General features: G+C 43.6%; 1 protein-coding gene across 1 annotated transcript in view; it reads right to left on the bottom strand.

Moving 5' to 3' along the window:
• Positions 1-743, bottom strand: part of CAPN13 (calpain 13) — a 95,968-nt gene extending 95,225 nt beyond the window's left edge. The window contains exon 1 of the mRNA XM_070480764.1: positions 572-743. The gene's annotated coding sequence lies outside the window, so the exon portion shown is untranslated. The remainder of the gene's footprint in view (positions 1-571) is intronic.
• Between the last annotated feature and the right edge of the window lie 15,973 nt (positions 744-16,716).

The following is a 16,716-nucleotide window of genomic DNA, read 5'->3' as shown; positions in this document are numbered from 1 at the left end:
AACAACCTAACTCACCACCTAAAAGGATTAGGAAAAACACAAACAAAACCCAAAGTCAGCAGAGGGAAGGAAATGATTGGAGAGGAAATTAAACAGATCAAAAAGATGATAGAAGGCATCAATGAAACCAAGAGCTATTTTTTTTTTTAAAGATAAAGTAATTTTGCTCATCCTGTATGTCAGAAAGTATCCAATGGTAAACAAAGACATGGTTCCTGCCATCAGGGTATCCCTGACGATAATGTAGCCCTCCTCCAGGTTGTCACTGAATGAGCAGAAAGCAAAGGTGACTCGCTGATTAAGAGAACCTCTCACTGTATGAAACGGGCAAAGTTGAGGTTATCTTCGTTTAGGGAGTCAACTCACCCTTTGCCCTAGTTTTTCTTAAAACTTGTACTTGGACCCTTTGCATCACAGACACCTGCTTTTTTGAGCTACTGAATCCATATCTCTGGGGGTGGAGATTTCGAAGCTACAGAATTAAGACAGTCTCTGAGGCATTTATACACTTACTAAAGTTTGGAGCGCTTTCTTGGTCCAAAGCCCTGAGAGGTCACCCCTCACACCCTACCTGTTTTGAAGACAGGTGTATTGATGCAGCCTGGTCAGCAGGCCCCCCACAGGAGCCCAGCTGGGACTAGGCAGTTCCACAGGCTCGGCTGCAGCCGCTCTGCGGACGGAGGGTAACGGAGGGTACTGGTGGTGGAGCACAGTGGCAGTTCCTTTGCAGAAATGGCTGGCCGACAGCCGGCGGCCCTGCTGTCGGCTTGCTTCTTCCCCTTGGGCTCGTCCTTATATGGGCACGGCAGATACCGCCCCACCTTAGTTAAACAATGACTCCATCCTGGGGCCTGGAGAGAGGATATTGGATTTAACTGCAGATCTTCTCTCAAGCCGGTCTCCACCTGATCCCAATTCACTTCCTGGAGTCCCGAGGTTTCGATTTCTTGCCTGCCCAATTTGTGGTCATCGGTGGTTTCCAGATAATTCAGTTGCTTTGTTTTAACTTCAGGGACTTTTCCTTCAGAGGAAGGGCTGAGAGAAGAGGGAAGTGTCCTTCCTTGGTGCCTCCTTCTCACATCCCAAGTGCCTTCGCCAGGTGTTGCACATCAAGAGAAGTTACTCAAAGTAAGTCACACCACATGGGCTTTGAGCAGGAAGAGCATCTCCTTTTGGCAAATATAAATGGCAGACCCGATGAACCCCTGGGCATGGAGAGACCTGGGGAAGGTCTCTAAATCATTTGTGCTTAATGGATGGTGGAGAAAGGGATGAAGCGTGTAAGGCAGGCACTTCCTGACTCCAGACCCTGATAGCATGGTCCACTCATGTTGTAGGTCTTGACTGAAAAAAAATGCATAGACTAGAAGTTGAGAATTCTTAGGACTTCAGGCCTGAGAGGCAGCCTCTCGAATAGCTCTGAGGGACTGCTCCAAAGAGGTAAGGGAGGAACCAGGATTTACAGGAGTTGTAACAAAGACCAGGTCGTTGGAACATCAAAAGGTTACTGTTAATGAAAGAAAATCAGTTATCTCAAGTTAAGGAATTAAGCACTTTTTTGTTTATGGGAAGAGACAAGAGTCCGGGCTCATTGGAATCATTCCTTTGATGTGCACCTTGGCTATCTATGGCCGGTATCCTGTTCTTTCTCAGCCTGAGTCCCCTCAGGGTGCACTGTTGGGGGTGGTCGCAGTGTCCGAGGTACTTGGGAGTGGGCAGTCCTGTTCCTCTCCATCCATCTAGGGCTTTTGTAGTGGATGATGACTGCAACACCCTTTGTCTACTGACATGGCTGGCAGTATTTTTCACTTACAACAAAAAAGAGGGAAAACTCATCTCTACTGATGAGACATGGGAGGCCCTGCTAAGGAGTGATGGGTAGTGGAGCGTTTGCCTAGAGAAGAAGGTGGTGAAGTGGTCCAGGCAGGGGTGAGCATGGTGAGAAAGTACAAATCCCAAGTGGACAGCTTGAGGAACTTGCATGAAGTGAAACCCAAATCACCCAAAGACACGTTAAGGGCAAACATTACCAGCACCCCAAAGCCCCCATGGGGATCCCCTTCCCATCATTATCCTCCAGGACAGCCTCAAGGTAAACTATTCCCAGTCCTGTGCATTTTGATAAGCTCTATCCTCTTCCTCTTTTAAGAAAACAAATTCAATGTTGATGTAGGGGATTAAATCAAAAGCCCCTACAAAATATGACAAAGGAGACTATTGTGGTAGGGCAAACAGGTATACAGAGTATTTGCCATGTAATCAAATGGCTCATCTAACAGATTTCATGGGTTTTTACATTCCTCTGTGGGTGGAAAAAGTCAACAAAGTGAGATGATTTTTCTTAGTTCTGAGAAGTGTAAAGTGCGAGCTCACCCAGCTTTAGTGCTGTGCTGTGGGCTGCCCTCTGTATCAATCAGGCAAGTCATGTTCTTAGACTCAGAGCAATAGGTGACAAATCTAACAATATCTTCAAGAGAAGCATTATAAATGAAACTGGTTGGTTGGTATCTCCTGGAGAGGGGGGTTCTGAAGAGCTCTGGTACCATAGCTCTTTATGTTTCAGTGCAGAAAAGAATTCAGCAAGAGGAAAAGTGATGGGTAAGAAGTGATTTATTAGAATAGGATGCTTGTGAGTTTTGCAAATGGGCAGGCAAGAGATGCCACATCCTGGGAACTTACTGGGCTATAGTTTTGTAATCAAAGGAAAAGTGGAGGGGGGCAGGAAGAACTTCCTTGTCTTTCTTGAGTAGACGTCATGCTTCCATCATCAGCTCCTCCTCCAAGTTGAGCAGGGGAGTTTTCTTGTCCCTTCATGGTCAAGTGTGTGTGTGTACTCAGTCATGTCTGACTCTTGGCAACCCCATGGGCTGTAGCCCACCAGGCTCATGTGTTTATGGAATTTTCTAGGCAAGAATACTGGAGTGGGTTGTCGTTTCCTCCTCCAGGAGATCTTCCTGACCCAGGGATTGAACCCATGTCTCTTGTGTCTCCTGCACTGGCAGTGAGTTCTTTACCACTGTACCACCTGGGACATGGTCAAGCTAGGTCCATAAATTATTGTTTTTTATGTGTGCAGAGAGTATGTCCTAGGGATCATTAACTTATTTATCTCACTGGGCAGGATATGGGTCTCCTGCCATCACTGTTTTATTGTTTGGGGGCATGTCTCTTGCTTCTGTCACATGGTTTTGCTGCTAAGCAAGCGTGCTTGGCTTTGTGGTTAAGCCATCCTGCTTTCTTGAGTAATCATTAACTTAAAGGGGCTTCCCATATTTTTTGTACTTACAATCCTCTAGTGGGATAAACTATTTAATTACCTATTTCATCCCTTTACTCTGTCCCTATCATAAACATTCAAGTTTTCAAACTGAAATGTCCTGGCGCAATCACTTACTTATTGTGGAATTTTGGACAAGCTACTTAATGCTAGGAGAGGGAAATGGCAACCCATTCCAGTATTCTTGCCTGGAGAATCACATGGACAGAGGACCCTGGCAGGCTATAGTCCATGGGGTTGCATAGAATCAGACATGAATGACCCGCATACACACACACACACTTAATGCTAAGCCTGTTTCTTTAACTCCAAAATGGAGATGATAATAGAATTTAACTCTTCAGCCATCATGAGAATAAAAAAAAAAAAAAATGCAAAGGCAGGTGAATTGCTTACTACCATGCCTGACACACAGTAACTGCAATGATGAGAGGCTATTATAGTGGCTATTTAGTGAGGCCAGACATAGTACCTGGCTGGTGGGAGTTCAGAGAACTACTGTTAGGAGAGAGGCTGGGATCTTCAAGGGGGAAACCATGACTTTGGGGGGAAGGATAAAGGTGATGCCTCAGGCTAGGGAAGGAGAGCTTGATGAAGAGAAAGTCCAGAAAGGGAAAGGAAACTTGTCTTCATTCATTTCATAAAATTCTGTTTCCATAACAAGTAAGTCTTGCCTGAAGAAACCAGCTGAGACCAGCATGGTGTGCTTCTATCTGGTGTTGCCACATGTTGCTGACCTGAGACACAGAGGCATCTGGCTAAGCAGAAAGGAGCTGAGCTACCAGTGTGGAAACGTTCATAATGAGGGGGCCGAAAGGAGATGGACCCCTTTCCTGCCTTCTGATATGGTGGCCATGGTGGAGAGGGACAGGGTTAACCCACGTCCTGCTTGTGCTAACGAAGCAGGAAGCCAGCACCCTGAGAGACATGTGTATGTGTAAGGGCAGGGTCCCTGGGCACTGCTCTGGCCCTCAACACTCCAACATCCTTCAGGGTAAGCTCCATCACTGAACACCCAAGTCCATGAAAGCACAGTCCAAGAGTGGACACTGTCATTTCAGACTGAGAAGGATGGTTGGACCAGCACTGTCCTGAGGCTACAATGTGGGTGAGATGACAGGATATAGGACTGTGATTGCTGTTTCCTTCTTGGGTTGCATCCTCGGGATAGAAGTTCTCAGAAACTGGAGGCAAAAAGGCTTAAGTCAGCCCACACACACGAGGGTGGCTTGGGAAGGATTAGAGTCAGGTTACTCCCCAAACTTTCATTCTTGAGGTTCCCCCAGGGAACTGTGGAAAATTCTCCCTTCTTTCTGAAAGGTGACAAATAGGGTGGGGTAGGGACGAATACAGATTAGAAGGATTCAAAGATGGTTCAGAGTGGCCTGCAGAGAGAGGAAGGGCATTTGGTAACCAGGTGGGGAAAGGCTGCGCTTGCCCAGAAAAGTCAGTGATTGTCCTTGGAGGTGAGCAGACCTTGGGGAAAAGAGGCAGTGTGCCCAGGACAAAGGATGACAAGCAAGTTCTTGCAGGGACCTGGAATCCACCAAGCCTGATGGCAGTGTGATGACCCAAGGACGAAAGAGCAGATGAAACCAAGAGGGGTCTTGAAATTCAGGAACAGAAAAACCAGACCCTTATCGTCCTTCCCTCCCCCATGTTGTAACAGTTAATGAACTTCAGATCCTCCTGAGCAGTATAACCTGTCTTCCCTCCTACCCCATAGGGAGAAGGTATTTGCCTTACTCTCCCCTACCCTGACACCCCGTATATGTGCCTCATCCAATCAGCAAATGACCTGCAAGACCCCTATCCCACTCCTTGAACCCCGAGTATAAAAGTGGACTAAGGACCCTTGTTCAATGTCAGTTCTCCCTTGAGCTGGCCCACTGTTCTAACAGTGTCTCCCACTCTAATAAACTTGCCCTCTCTCTCATTCTGTCTCACGTCTGGAAAATCTTTTCCAAACTGCGCCCGGATCACGACAGGCAGCACCAACCCAAATTCATGTGGGGCTATGGCAGGATTGCTTAATTTTGAGTGATTCACCTGGAAAGAGGCTGGTCCAGGGACCCAGGGACCCTCTCAGAACACAATTTCGGAGAGCCCCGTTAGGCCAGTGCAGCTTCTGCCTGGGGATCTGTGGGCTCCCCCATCTGTGCCCTAACGTAATGAGCAAGAAAACTAATTAAAAATGACGCCTGTGCTCATTTGGCTTCCCTGGTGGTTCAGAGGTTAAAGCGTCTGCCTGCAATGCAAGAGACCTGGGTTCGATCCCTGGGTCGGGAAGATCCCCTGGAGAAGGAAATGGCAACCCACTCCAGTATTCCTGCCTGGAGAATCCCATGGACGGGGGAGCCTGGTGGGCTATAGTCCACGGGGTTGCAAAGAGTCAGACACAACTGAGCAACTTCACTTTCACTTCATTCTCATTTGGGGGTAGAGAAAGAAAGGGATGTTCTGAAGAGGTTAACAGAGCAGGTAAATGAATCCCCAGGAAAACAAAAGGGAAAGAAGGTGGAGAGATTTGGAGATAAAAGGGGAAACCCTAAGTATAAACTGGCAGAAAATCTGCACTGTGTTCCTTATGGCGCTGCTAACTGCCCACGGACACACTACGGAAGATAATCAAAATAATTTCATTATTATGGATGCTGGCACCCTCACAAAGTAACTAAATGAGGATGTTAAGACTGCCCAATAGGCACTTCCCGGGTGGTCCAGTGGTCCAGAATCTGCCTCGCAGGGCAGGGACATGAGTTTGATCCCTGGTCTGGGAAGATTCCACAAGCGGTGAGGCAGCTAAGCCCATGAGCCACAGTTACTGAGCCTGTGAGCCCTAGAGCCTGTGCTCGGCAACAAGAGACGCCACTGCAATAAGAAGCCCGCACACTGCAAGGAGAGAGTAGCCCCTGCTTGCCGGGACTAGAGAAAGCCTGCCCCCTGGCAGCAATGAAGACCCAGCACAGTCAAACCAACTGCCATTTGTTTACCGTGTCCAAGGAATACACAGAGGTGCCTCATAAAAATTAGATTTCAGTCCAGCTCAGATATGCCAGTTATGATTCCCGAAAGCCAATATGGGAGGTCAAAGAGACAGTCGTGCCTCCTTGACGAGATGATGCTGCTGGGAGGGGTACGCATCCAAACCTGTGAATATTTTTATCCACCTCAGAGCCACACTTAATCTGGAGAGGGCAATCATTAGACAATGGGCAGAGTCTGGAGAGAAGTACCGAGTGCTCAGTGGCAAACCTTAATCTGAACAATCAAGCTTTATTCATTTTCTGAGCGCTCATCATGTTAACCTTTTATTATGCAAAACTGTTGATTCAATTGCACAATGTAAAAAAAAAAAAAAAAGGAGTATTTGGGACAATTCACAAGCCATATTTACGAGAGTGGCTAAAAAGAAAAAAAAAAAAAGAACCGGAAAGAATTTGCTGAAGAGGATTCTCAGGCTGTGCTCAGATCCTCAGTGGAAAGCTGAGCTGGTCATCCAGGAAACTGACCGCCTACTCCAGTGTGCGTTAGAAAACTAGGAGCAGGCCAGGACTCCCCTGCTGCAGAGAAAGCAAAGCTTTCCTATCAGCAAACTGGGGCATAAAAGGGTTTCCTGGAAGTGAACTCTCCCTTGCTGTTTTTCAGTCACTAAGATGTGTCTGCCTCTTTGAGACCCCATGGACTGCAGCATGCCAGGCTTCCCTGTTCTTCACTATCTCCTGGAGTTTGCTCAGACTCACGTCCACTGAGTCGGTGATGCCATCGGAGATGCTGTCAGTAGCAGTTCTCAAACTTAGGTGCACAAGATTCATTGGAGCGGGTAGGGGTGTGTTGAAAATGAGGATTTTCAGGCCTCACCCCAGAAATTCGTATTCAATAGGTCTGGGGTGGGGCCAGAGAATCCACAGGTTTGATAAGCATCTCAGGAAATCGGGCATTGAGATTGAATATCTGGCATAGCCTGGTTGGGGCTGGTCCACTACTTAGAAAAGCCACCCCCCTCATCACATGCACACACGGTCCCTGCTGAGACACTGGTGCTTGAGGGGTCCTCTAGCCTTCACACGGTCAAGAGGTGGGGTTGCCCTCCCTGAGTTCAGCCTGGAGCCCAATGAGTAGTAAAGTCAGGATCGGTCCAGCAGGGGGCAAGAGTAAACTTGTAGAGGGCATTTCAAGGAACGTCATCAGCCTTTCCTGTCTGCGTACCTGTGTTAGCCAAATGATTCTCCACTCTTCCTAAGCACTAGAATTACCTGGGAACATTTTTCAAATGTTTGTTCCTGGGCCCCACCCCTGATCAGTCAAGTCAGCATCTTGATCGAGTAAGGGTGCTCCTGGCAGTAATATGTTTGAAATGATTCTCAGGCGATTCTAGTGTGACTGAGAACCGCAGGTGTCTTTCTCACCTCCTGGGTCCCTTCTCTCCTATCTTCCTCCTGGGTGGGGACACCTCCAGTGTAGTGCTCAGACAGCACGCTATGGCTGCCTGGAGGCCCCCCTCTGCCACCCCATCCAGGCCTGCTCTTTCTTGGAACCCCATGCCTCTCCTCCCCATACTCCTCTCTTTGCTCTGGGTGGTGCCGGGGGAGGATGTCAGCCTTCAGGAGTCCTAGAGGGAAGTTGTGCAGTTCTGTATCCCCTTTGTTCACAGTGTGGGGCTGACTAATGGTCTAATGGTCTTAGGGCAAGTTCCAGAGAGACAGACTGAGATTTACATGCACAAGGTTTATTGAAGAGTGTTGTTGGGATCAGTGCTTTCAAGGTGAGGGGATGAAGGAAAAAGGACAGGATAGAGGGAGGTTATAGACAGAAGTAAGTGGATAGAGGCCATCACAGCAAAGGTCTCAGCAGACCTCATAGAGGGCAGGTCTAGACTCTGGGTGGCCCAGTGAGGGCAAGCCTTTTATATATACCCTATGTGGACCAGTGATGCTGCCCTTGAGGCAGGAGCATGACCTTGGATAAGGTGTTTCTTTTCAGCCAAGGGCAATTCAGGGAAATGCCTGGAGAGGGATTCAACTGAGAGTCATTAATTGTTAACACGTCCAGCAGATGGGGAAAGCCATGAAGGACCAGATGTCTCAGTCCTGAAGCAGGATCTACCTGCCACACCACATCATCCACTACACCAACTGTGTTTGTGTATGTGTGCACTCAGTCATGTCCCACTCTTTGTGACCCCATGGACTGTAGTCCGCCAGGCTCCTGTGCCCATGGGATTTCCCAGGGAAGAATACTGGAGTGAGTTACCACAATTTAAAACATAAGAGCTTCTCTGACTGATTTGTTAAATCTGTTTTTATGCATCTGGGCTTCGAAATAACATTCCCCTGCCTTGTCTCCCACCCTTGATTCAAGGTCCCTGAAGTGCCTCATGGGAATTGGACAGGACTCAGGAGCACAGCCTAGAAACCCTTGGATCCAGGATCCAGAAGTTCATTCCAACACTCACCTCACTGGAGTTGACAATGCTCAGTAGAGCTTTCTCCTCCTGGGGTATTTTGCCCTCTAGGAGTATCACCAAAACTGGAACCAGGACCTTCCCTTCTGCACCTTGTTCTCCTCTTCCTTCTTTCTCCAGCTAATAAACACAAAGTATTATCTTTCAAGCTGTAAATCAATATAAAGGACTACAGAGAGATAATAGCCTCACTCTTGAGAAATTTACTAAGGGGAAAAGTTCACCACTAGACAACCCTTACTATGCCAAGGCTATTTGGTTCAGATGGTAAAGAGACTATTTTCAATGCAGGAGACCTGGGTCCGATCCCTGAGTTGGGAAGATCCACTGAGAAGGAAATGGCAGCCCACTCTGTATTCCTGCCTGGAGAATTCCATGGACAGAGGAGACTGGCGGGCTACAGTCCGTGGGGTCGCAAATAGTCAGACATGACTGAGCAACTAACTTTCATTTTCATGCAAAGCCTTAAGATTTTAAAGCAGAGACACCCTATTCCTAAGAAATGCTTATGTATTAGCAGATATAGAAAATAATGAGTCTGGTTCACTGTTTAGATAAATGTTCCCTCCTCAGATAACCATACTGATCACAGTAGCGCCTGCCAGCAGTTTAATCTTGACCCTGCAGGGACTTGTATAATTTGAAGGTGTGCTTTTTCCTGGCTGAACCTGAAATACAATTGGCTATGACATGGGCCCAAGAGAATTTCCCTTATTTTCAAATTTTTATGAGACTATACCTTCTAGGGGCTTCTCTGGTAGCTCAGTGGTAAAGAATCTGCCTGCAATGCAGGAGCCCCAGGAGACACAGTTTTGATTCCTGGATCAGGAAGATCCTCCGGGAATCCACTCCAGTATTCTTGCCTGGAGAACACCACGGACAGAGGAGCCAGAGGGGCTATAATTCAAGAGTTGCAAAGAGTTGGACATGACTGAAGTGACTTATCATGCACACACGTACCTTTTAGAAAATTTCATATCAAGGATTTTTTAAAGAGTTGTTATCTAAACCCTTCTGAAGGACCAAAGGAAACATTTTATTTTACTTTGTTATTTTATTTTATTTGAAAGAATTAAGTAAGATTTTGCTAGACTGAATTTGGATGTGGTTTGGAATCCTGCCTGTTATGATAGGGATAGAGTAGGTAGATTTCCCAACAGGCAACATTTCATTTCTGAAACTTGTTTTGAAATGTGTTTTTAATCTAGTTGTTTCCTCGGGAGAATAATATGGAGACAATGAGAATAGCCCTGGTTAACTTGCAGACAATCTCCTTCTAAATGTCAGACTATCTGTTTTCATGATCATCCCATGTGTTTGGGATTGTCCGCATGTCTAACCCCTTACACAGTCAAAGCACACTTTGTTTTGGAGAACACTAATTTGAAGGGAGTTTGTAATTCAGAAGAGTAGACTCGGTATTATTTGTAAAATATATCCAGAAATTTCTTTCTCTCAGTTCATCATTGGCTCTCAGTGTTTGTATGTATATTGAAGTGCTAAGGGGATCAGAAAGTCTCTAGGTAAGTTGTATCAAATGGGGTCAGTCAGGGAAACCTTACAGAACATATGGGCTGTAATTTTAGGAGCAGAGTCACATGGTTCAACAAGGAAGAAAAAGGAAAACTTTCTAGAGAAGACAGAAAGTTCATGGGTGGTGAGTAGAAAGTTGGTTTGTCTGAATCGGACAGAGTCCAAATGCAGCAGGAATAAAGGGCCTTGTCTAAAATCATGAACACCGGGAGTTGAACCAAGATGGTAATACAGCACTTCTTAGACTCACCTCCTCCTATCGCTGCACTGAATGTACTGCCACACACAGAGCCATTACCTCTGAAAGAAATCTAGAAACTAGCTGAGCAATTTCTACACACAAGGAAAAAGAGACAATACCTATACTGAGATGAACAGGAAAGGCTGAGACACATGCTTGTCATAAACCCGACACCTGGAGTAACATCATACAATTGAGAGGGAACTCCCCACCCCCAGTTTTTCGGTGACGTGTGCAGGTTTGGGACCCCACAGTTACTGTTCCAATTCTTAAACCTTCTACCTGAGCAATAGGCTCCCAAAACATCTGGCTCTGAAAGCTAAGGAGGCAATAGCCAGGAGACCCACAAGACTATAACAGAGGAGCAGATGTTAATGGGTATGCAAGTACTCACCAGAACCGGTTCCCCAGGGTCAGTTCAGAGGGAGCTGAGAAAATCACCCACGTCCCAGTCTTTCCTTGAAAGTTTTCCATCTGAAAACTTTCAAGGCTGCTGCCTGAGGGTCAGGTTGCTAATTTAGAACACATCTAGGGGATGTTATGAACTTCCCCAGGGGCTGGGTAGATGGCAGACACCTCCCCTCCTGTCTCTCATAACTTGCTCCAAATCACCAGTTTTTCTCAGAAAGGAGCTTGTGCACACATCTGCACCCACCCTTTTGTAGCTGTTGCCCAAGATACATATCCCCAGATTTCCTGGGTCTGATAGCCAGTGGGGCTTCCATTCATGAATACCTCAAGACTATACCAATCAAAGGAGTTTTTAACTGACTGTCCCCTCAGGGCTCGGCCTGGAGGAGACAGACAAAACGGTCATTTCCCAGTCTTCTCCTAAAAAGACCTCATCTCACGAGTTGCTGCCAAAGTGTCAGCCTTCTAATTTATCACATATCTAGGGGCTGGCTTTGATCCTCTCAAAGGATCAGGGAAGCTGGTGGACATCTCTGCTGTCTTCCTGTGGTCTGCCCCAGATTGCCAGTATCTCCCTGAAAAGAGTGTGTACATACCTCCAGGCTCTACTTTTTGCAGCTGCTGCCCAATGGATGGGTTCCTGCACTGCATGACTCTGATAGCCAAAAGGCTTTCATTCAGGATCCCCACAGAGCTGTAGTGATCAAAGAAGCAGTGGTGAATGGAGCACCTGCACCACAGCTACACACATGGGCCCAGTACAGAGGGAGCAGACAAAACTGCCTGTCTTCCAGTTTCTCCCTGGAAGGGACTTAAGTTCATACTCTCCAGCTGCCGCCTGAGAATCTAACTTCTCACCAGCCTGCACCGAGGCATTAAATGCAGTCCTCTCCTTTGGGACACAGACGGGTCTTGGCACAGCCATTCTACTACTGGGAGAACAAAGATGGTGGCCTGGACAATCACAGAGGTCTGAGAGACAAGCATGAACTCAGCCCAGGCTGACTGATGGAATTATCTCCTATAGGAGACCACTCTTTCGAGACTGGGAGAGGTGGTTGTTTTATCCTATGTGCAGAAACCAATACAGAGAGGCAAAGAAAATGAAGAATGCAGGATATGTTCCAAACAAAATAAGACAAATCTCCAGAAAGAGATCTTAATGAAATGGAGATAAGAGATTTACCTGATAGTTCAAAATAGTGGTCATAAAGATGTTCACTGTGGTCAGAAAAGCAAAGTGGGAATTAAAAAAAAGTGTGAAAGTGAAAGTCACTCGGTTGTGTTCAACACTTTGTGACCCCATGGACTATACAGTCCATGAAATTCTCTGGGCCAGAATGTTGGAGTGGGTAGCTGTTCCCTTCTCCAGGGAAATCTTCCTAACCCAGGGGTTGAATTCAGGTCTCCCTCATTGCAGGCAGATTCTTACCAGCTGAACCACCACGGAAGCCCAAGAGAATATAAAAAAGTATAGAGCATACATCACACAGCTGAAGAAAATAATATCCAAATGAAAAATTCAATAGAGGTGGTTCAACAGTAGACTAGATCAAGTGGAAAAAAAGATCAATGGAATTTATCCCATCAGAGGAGCAAAGAGGAAGACTGAAAAGAGTGATGATAGCTTAAAGAACTTATAAGACACATCATCAAGTGGACCAATTTATATATTATAGAGGTCCCAGAAGAAGAGAGAGAGAAAGGGGCAGAAAGCTTACTAAAAGAAATAATGACTGCAAGCTTCTCTCATCTGGGGAAAGAGACATTAAGACTCAGGAATACCATAAAGTATGAAAAAAGATGAATCCAAGGAGACTCACACCACATTATATCATCACTATATAATCAAAAGTTAAAGACAAGAAGAGAATCTTATAAGCAGCAAGAGAAAAGCAACTTGTTATGTACTAGGGAATCCTCATAAAACTATCAGTGGATTTTTAGAGAAACTTTGTAGGACAGAAGATAATGGGAAAATATAATCAAGGTGCTGATAGGAAAAAAAAAAAAACCACCCTGTAACCAAGAATATTCTATCTGGCAAAACTGTCCTTCAGAATTGAAGGCAAGATAAAGAGTTTTCCACACAGTCAAAAGCTATTAATCACAACCAGACCAATTTTGCAAGAAATGCTAAGCTGAAATAAAAGGGCACTAGCTACTAACATGAAAACATATGAAAGTATAAAACTCACTGATAAGAGAAAACATATAGTTAAATTTAGAATATTCTATTGTTGCTGTTCAGTTGCTAAGTCATGTCCGACTCTTTGCGACCCCATGGACTGCAGCACGCCAAGCTTCCCTGTCCACTATCTTCCAGAGTTTGCTCAAACTCATGTTCATTGAGTAAATGATGCTAGTGTTGTAATGGGGTGGGTAAATCATACTAACTCTAATGTGAAGACTAAAATGCAAAAGTGTTAAATAACTATTACTACAATAATTTATTATTAAATACAATAAAAAGATAAAAAGATGCAATTGTGACATCAAAAACACAGAATGGGAGAGGGTTAAAAAATGTAGAGCTTTTATATGTTAAGTTGTTATCAACTTAAAATAGACTTTATAAATACAAGATGTTTTATGTAAACCTCTGTGTAATTACAAAGCAAAAACTCATATTGGATACACAAAAAAATAAAGAAAAAGGAATCAAAGCATACTACAGCAGCAAACCATCAATTCACAAAAGAAGAGAAAGAAAAGAGAAAAAAAGGAACAAAGGAATTACAAAACACCAGAAAGCAATGAACAATTTGGCAATAGTAAGTCAATGTATATCAATAATCAAGTTAAATGTAAATAGACTAAATTATCCTATCAAAAGACACAGAGTGGCCAAGCAGAGAAAATAATAAGACCAAATCACATGCTGCTTAAAAGACACTCATTTTAGCTTATGAGACACAGTGGACTGAACATGACAACAATATTCCACGCAAATGGAGACCAAAAGAAAGCAGAATTAGCTATACTTATATTGGACAAAACAGACTTTAAACCAAAGACAGTAAAAAAAAATAAAGAAGTCCATTATATAATAATAAGGGGTTAATTCACCAAGAAGATATAACATTAGTAAATATTTATGCACTCACCAGAGGAGCACTTACCTATATAAATATTAAATGATCCAAAGAAAGAAATAGAAATAGAATAATAGTAGGAAACTTCAATACCTCACTTTCATCAATGAGTAGATCATCTGACAGAAAATTAATAAGGAAATATTTGACTTAAACAACATGTTAGATCAGATGAACTTAAGAAACATTTACGGGACATCCCATCCAAATGCAACAGAATGCACATTCGTCTCACGCACACACAGAACATTCTCCAGTATAAATCACATATTAGAGCACAAAAAAGGCTTAATAAGTTTAAGAAGGTTGAAATCATATCAAGCATCTTTTCTGACCACAATGGTATGAAACTAGAAACCAATTATAAGAACAAAACTGAAAAATTCACTAGTATGTGGAGATTAAACAACATGCTCCTCAATACCCAGTGCATCAAAGATGAAAACAAAAGAGAAGTGAAAAATCTTGGTGTTAGCTGAAACTATTGTGATAATCATTTCATGATACATATAAAGCAAATCGTCAAGCTGTATGCCTTAAACAAATAGAGTGGTATATGTTAATTACTCTTTAAGAAAACTGGAAAAAAAGAAAAGTGACTGTAAAACAAATTAAAATGGAAACACAACATACCAAAAGTAGTGAGATACAGCAAAAGCAGTTCTAAGAGGGAAGTATATAGTGACAAATATCTACATTAAGAAGGAAGAAAGATCTCAAATAAGCAAACTAAGTTTGTACCTCAAGGAATTAGAAAAGGAAGAACAAACTAAGCCTAAAGTTAGGAGAAGGAAGAAAAGAAAAAAAGACCAGAGTGGAAATAAATGAAATAGAGAGTAAAAAGACAATAGAAAAATCATTGAAACTAAAATCTATTGTTTTGCAAAGATAAACAAAATTGACAAAACTTTAAGTGGACTTACCAAGAAATAAAAGCCAACTAGAATAAAATTTTAAATGAAAGAGGAGATATTACAACTGATACCACAGAAATACAAAGGAGTATAAGAGACAACTATGAATAATTATATGCCAACAAATTGAAAAACCTAGGAGAAATTGATAAATTCCAGAAGCATAAACCTTTCTAAGGTTTAATCATGAATAAATAGGATATATGAACAGAAAAATTACAAGTAAGGAGATTGAATCGGTAATCAAAACCTCCCAACAAACAAAAGTCCAGGGCCAAATGGCTTCACCAGTGAATTCTACCATTTAAAGAATACCAATCCTTCTCACAATCTTTCAAAAAACAGAAGAGAAGGGAATATTTTCCAAACTCATTTTACAAGGCCAGCATTAAAATGTAAACATAGATTATCTGGGAATGGTGGTGTTATGAATAACTTTCATTTTCTTTTACAGTCATTTCCAAACCATTCATAAAACATGTATATTAGTCTTAAAATTAAGGAAGATATTTTAAGACCTTTTTTGCCACTATAAAAAACAATATGGTAGATCCTCAAAAATTTAAATATAAAATTACCATACAATCCAGTAATTTCATTCTAGGTACATGCCCAAAAGAATTGAAAGCAAGGCCTCAAGCAGAAGTTAGCACACCCATATCCACAGCATTATTTGACAACAGTCAAAAGTGGAAGCAACCCAAGTATCTGTTGATGGAAGAATAGATAAGCAGAATGTAGTATAAACATACAACTGAATAGTATTCATCCTTAAAAAGAAGGAAATCTGTCACTTGTTACAACATGAATGAACCTTGAGAACATTGTGCTGAGTGTAATAAGCCTGTCACAGAAGGACAAATACTGTATATTTCCACTGAAATGAGGAAACTCGACTAGTGAAATTCATAGAAACAGAAAACAAAATGCTGGTTACCTGGAACTAGGGCAGAGGGCTATGGGGAATTGCTCTTTAATGGGCACAGAGTTGCAGTTTTGCAAGATGAAAAGAGTTCTGGAGTTGGATGGTGGCGATGGTTGCACAGTCATGTGAATGTATGTAACATCAGTGAATTGCATACTTAAAGTTAAAATGGTAAATTTCATGTTATATTTTGTTGGTTAGTCGCTAAGTCATGTCTGACTCTTTTGCAACCCCATGGGTTGCAACCCCATGGGTTGCTCCCCCATGGGTTGCTCTTCTGTCCGTGGGATTTCCCAGGTAAGAATACTGGAGTGGGTTGCCATTTCCATCTCTGGGGCATCTTCTTGACCCAGGGATCTAACCTGTGTCTTCTACATTGGCAGACAGATTCTTTACTACTGAGCCACCAGGGAAGCCCCCATATTTTACATATATATATATTTTTTTAACCACAATTTTAAAAGTTTATTTTCATCTGACTTGAATTAAAATCCAGATAATGCCAGGTCCTAGATAAAGTGATAAAGTTGGTGATAAAGTTGGAGGGCAGTGGGCCACATGGGCCTCGATATCCCAGCTGAGCTGTGATGTCAGAGGAGTCATGGAAAAGAGACATGGAGAGGATGGGACTGCAAGAGCCAGTCTGGCAGTCACGCTCAGGATGAACTAAGTGGGAGGAGGAGGAGGAGGAGAGAAGTAAGCCAAAAGTCATCCAAAGCCTCATGTTCTGGATGCTCTGCATATGCCTCCACATTGATCTAAGGAGAGAAAGGCTAAGAGAGACTCACCCAGGATCCCAAAAGCAGCAGGTGGCAGACCCTTGCCTTGAGCTCTGATGTCATGGATTCTACATCTC

Source organism: Odocoileus virginianus, chromosome 2 (genome assembly GCF_023699985.2).
Source record: "Odocoileus virginianus isolate 20LAN1187 ecotype Illinois chromosome 2, Ovbor_1.2, whole genome shotgun sequence".
In the NCBI taxonomy this organism is placed as follows: domain Eukaryota; kingdom Metazoa; phylum Chordata; class Mammalia; order Artiodactyla; family Cervidae; genus Odocoileus; species Odocoileus virginianus.
This window is presented reverse-complemented; position numbering and strand designations above follow the sequence as displayed.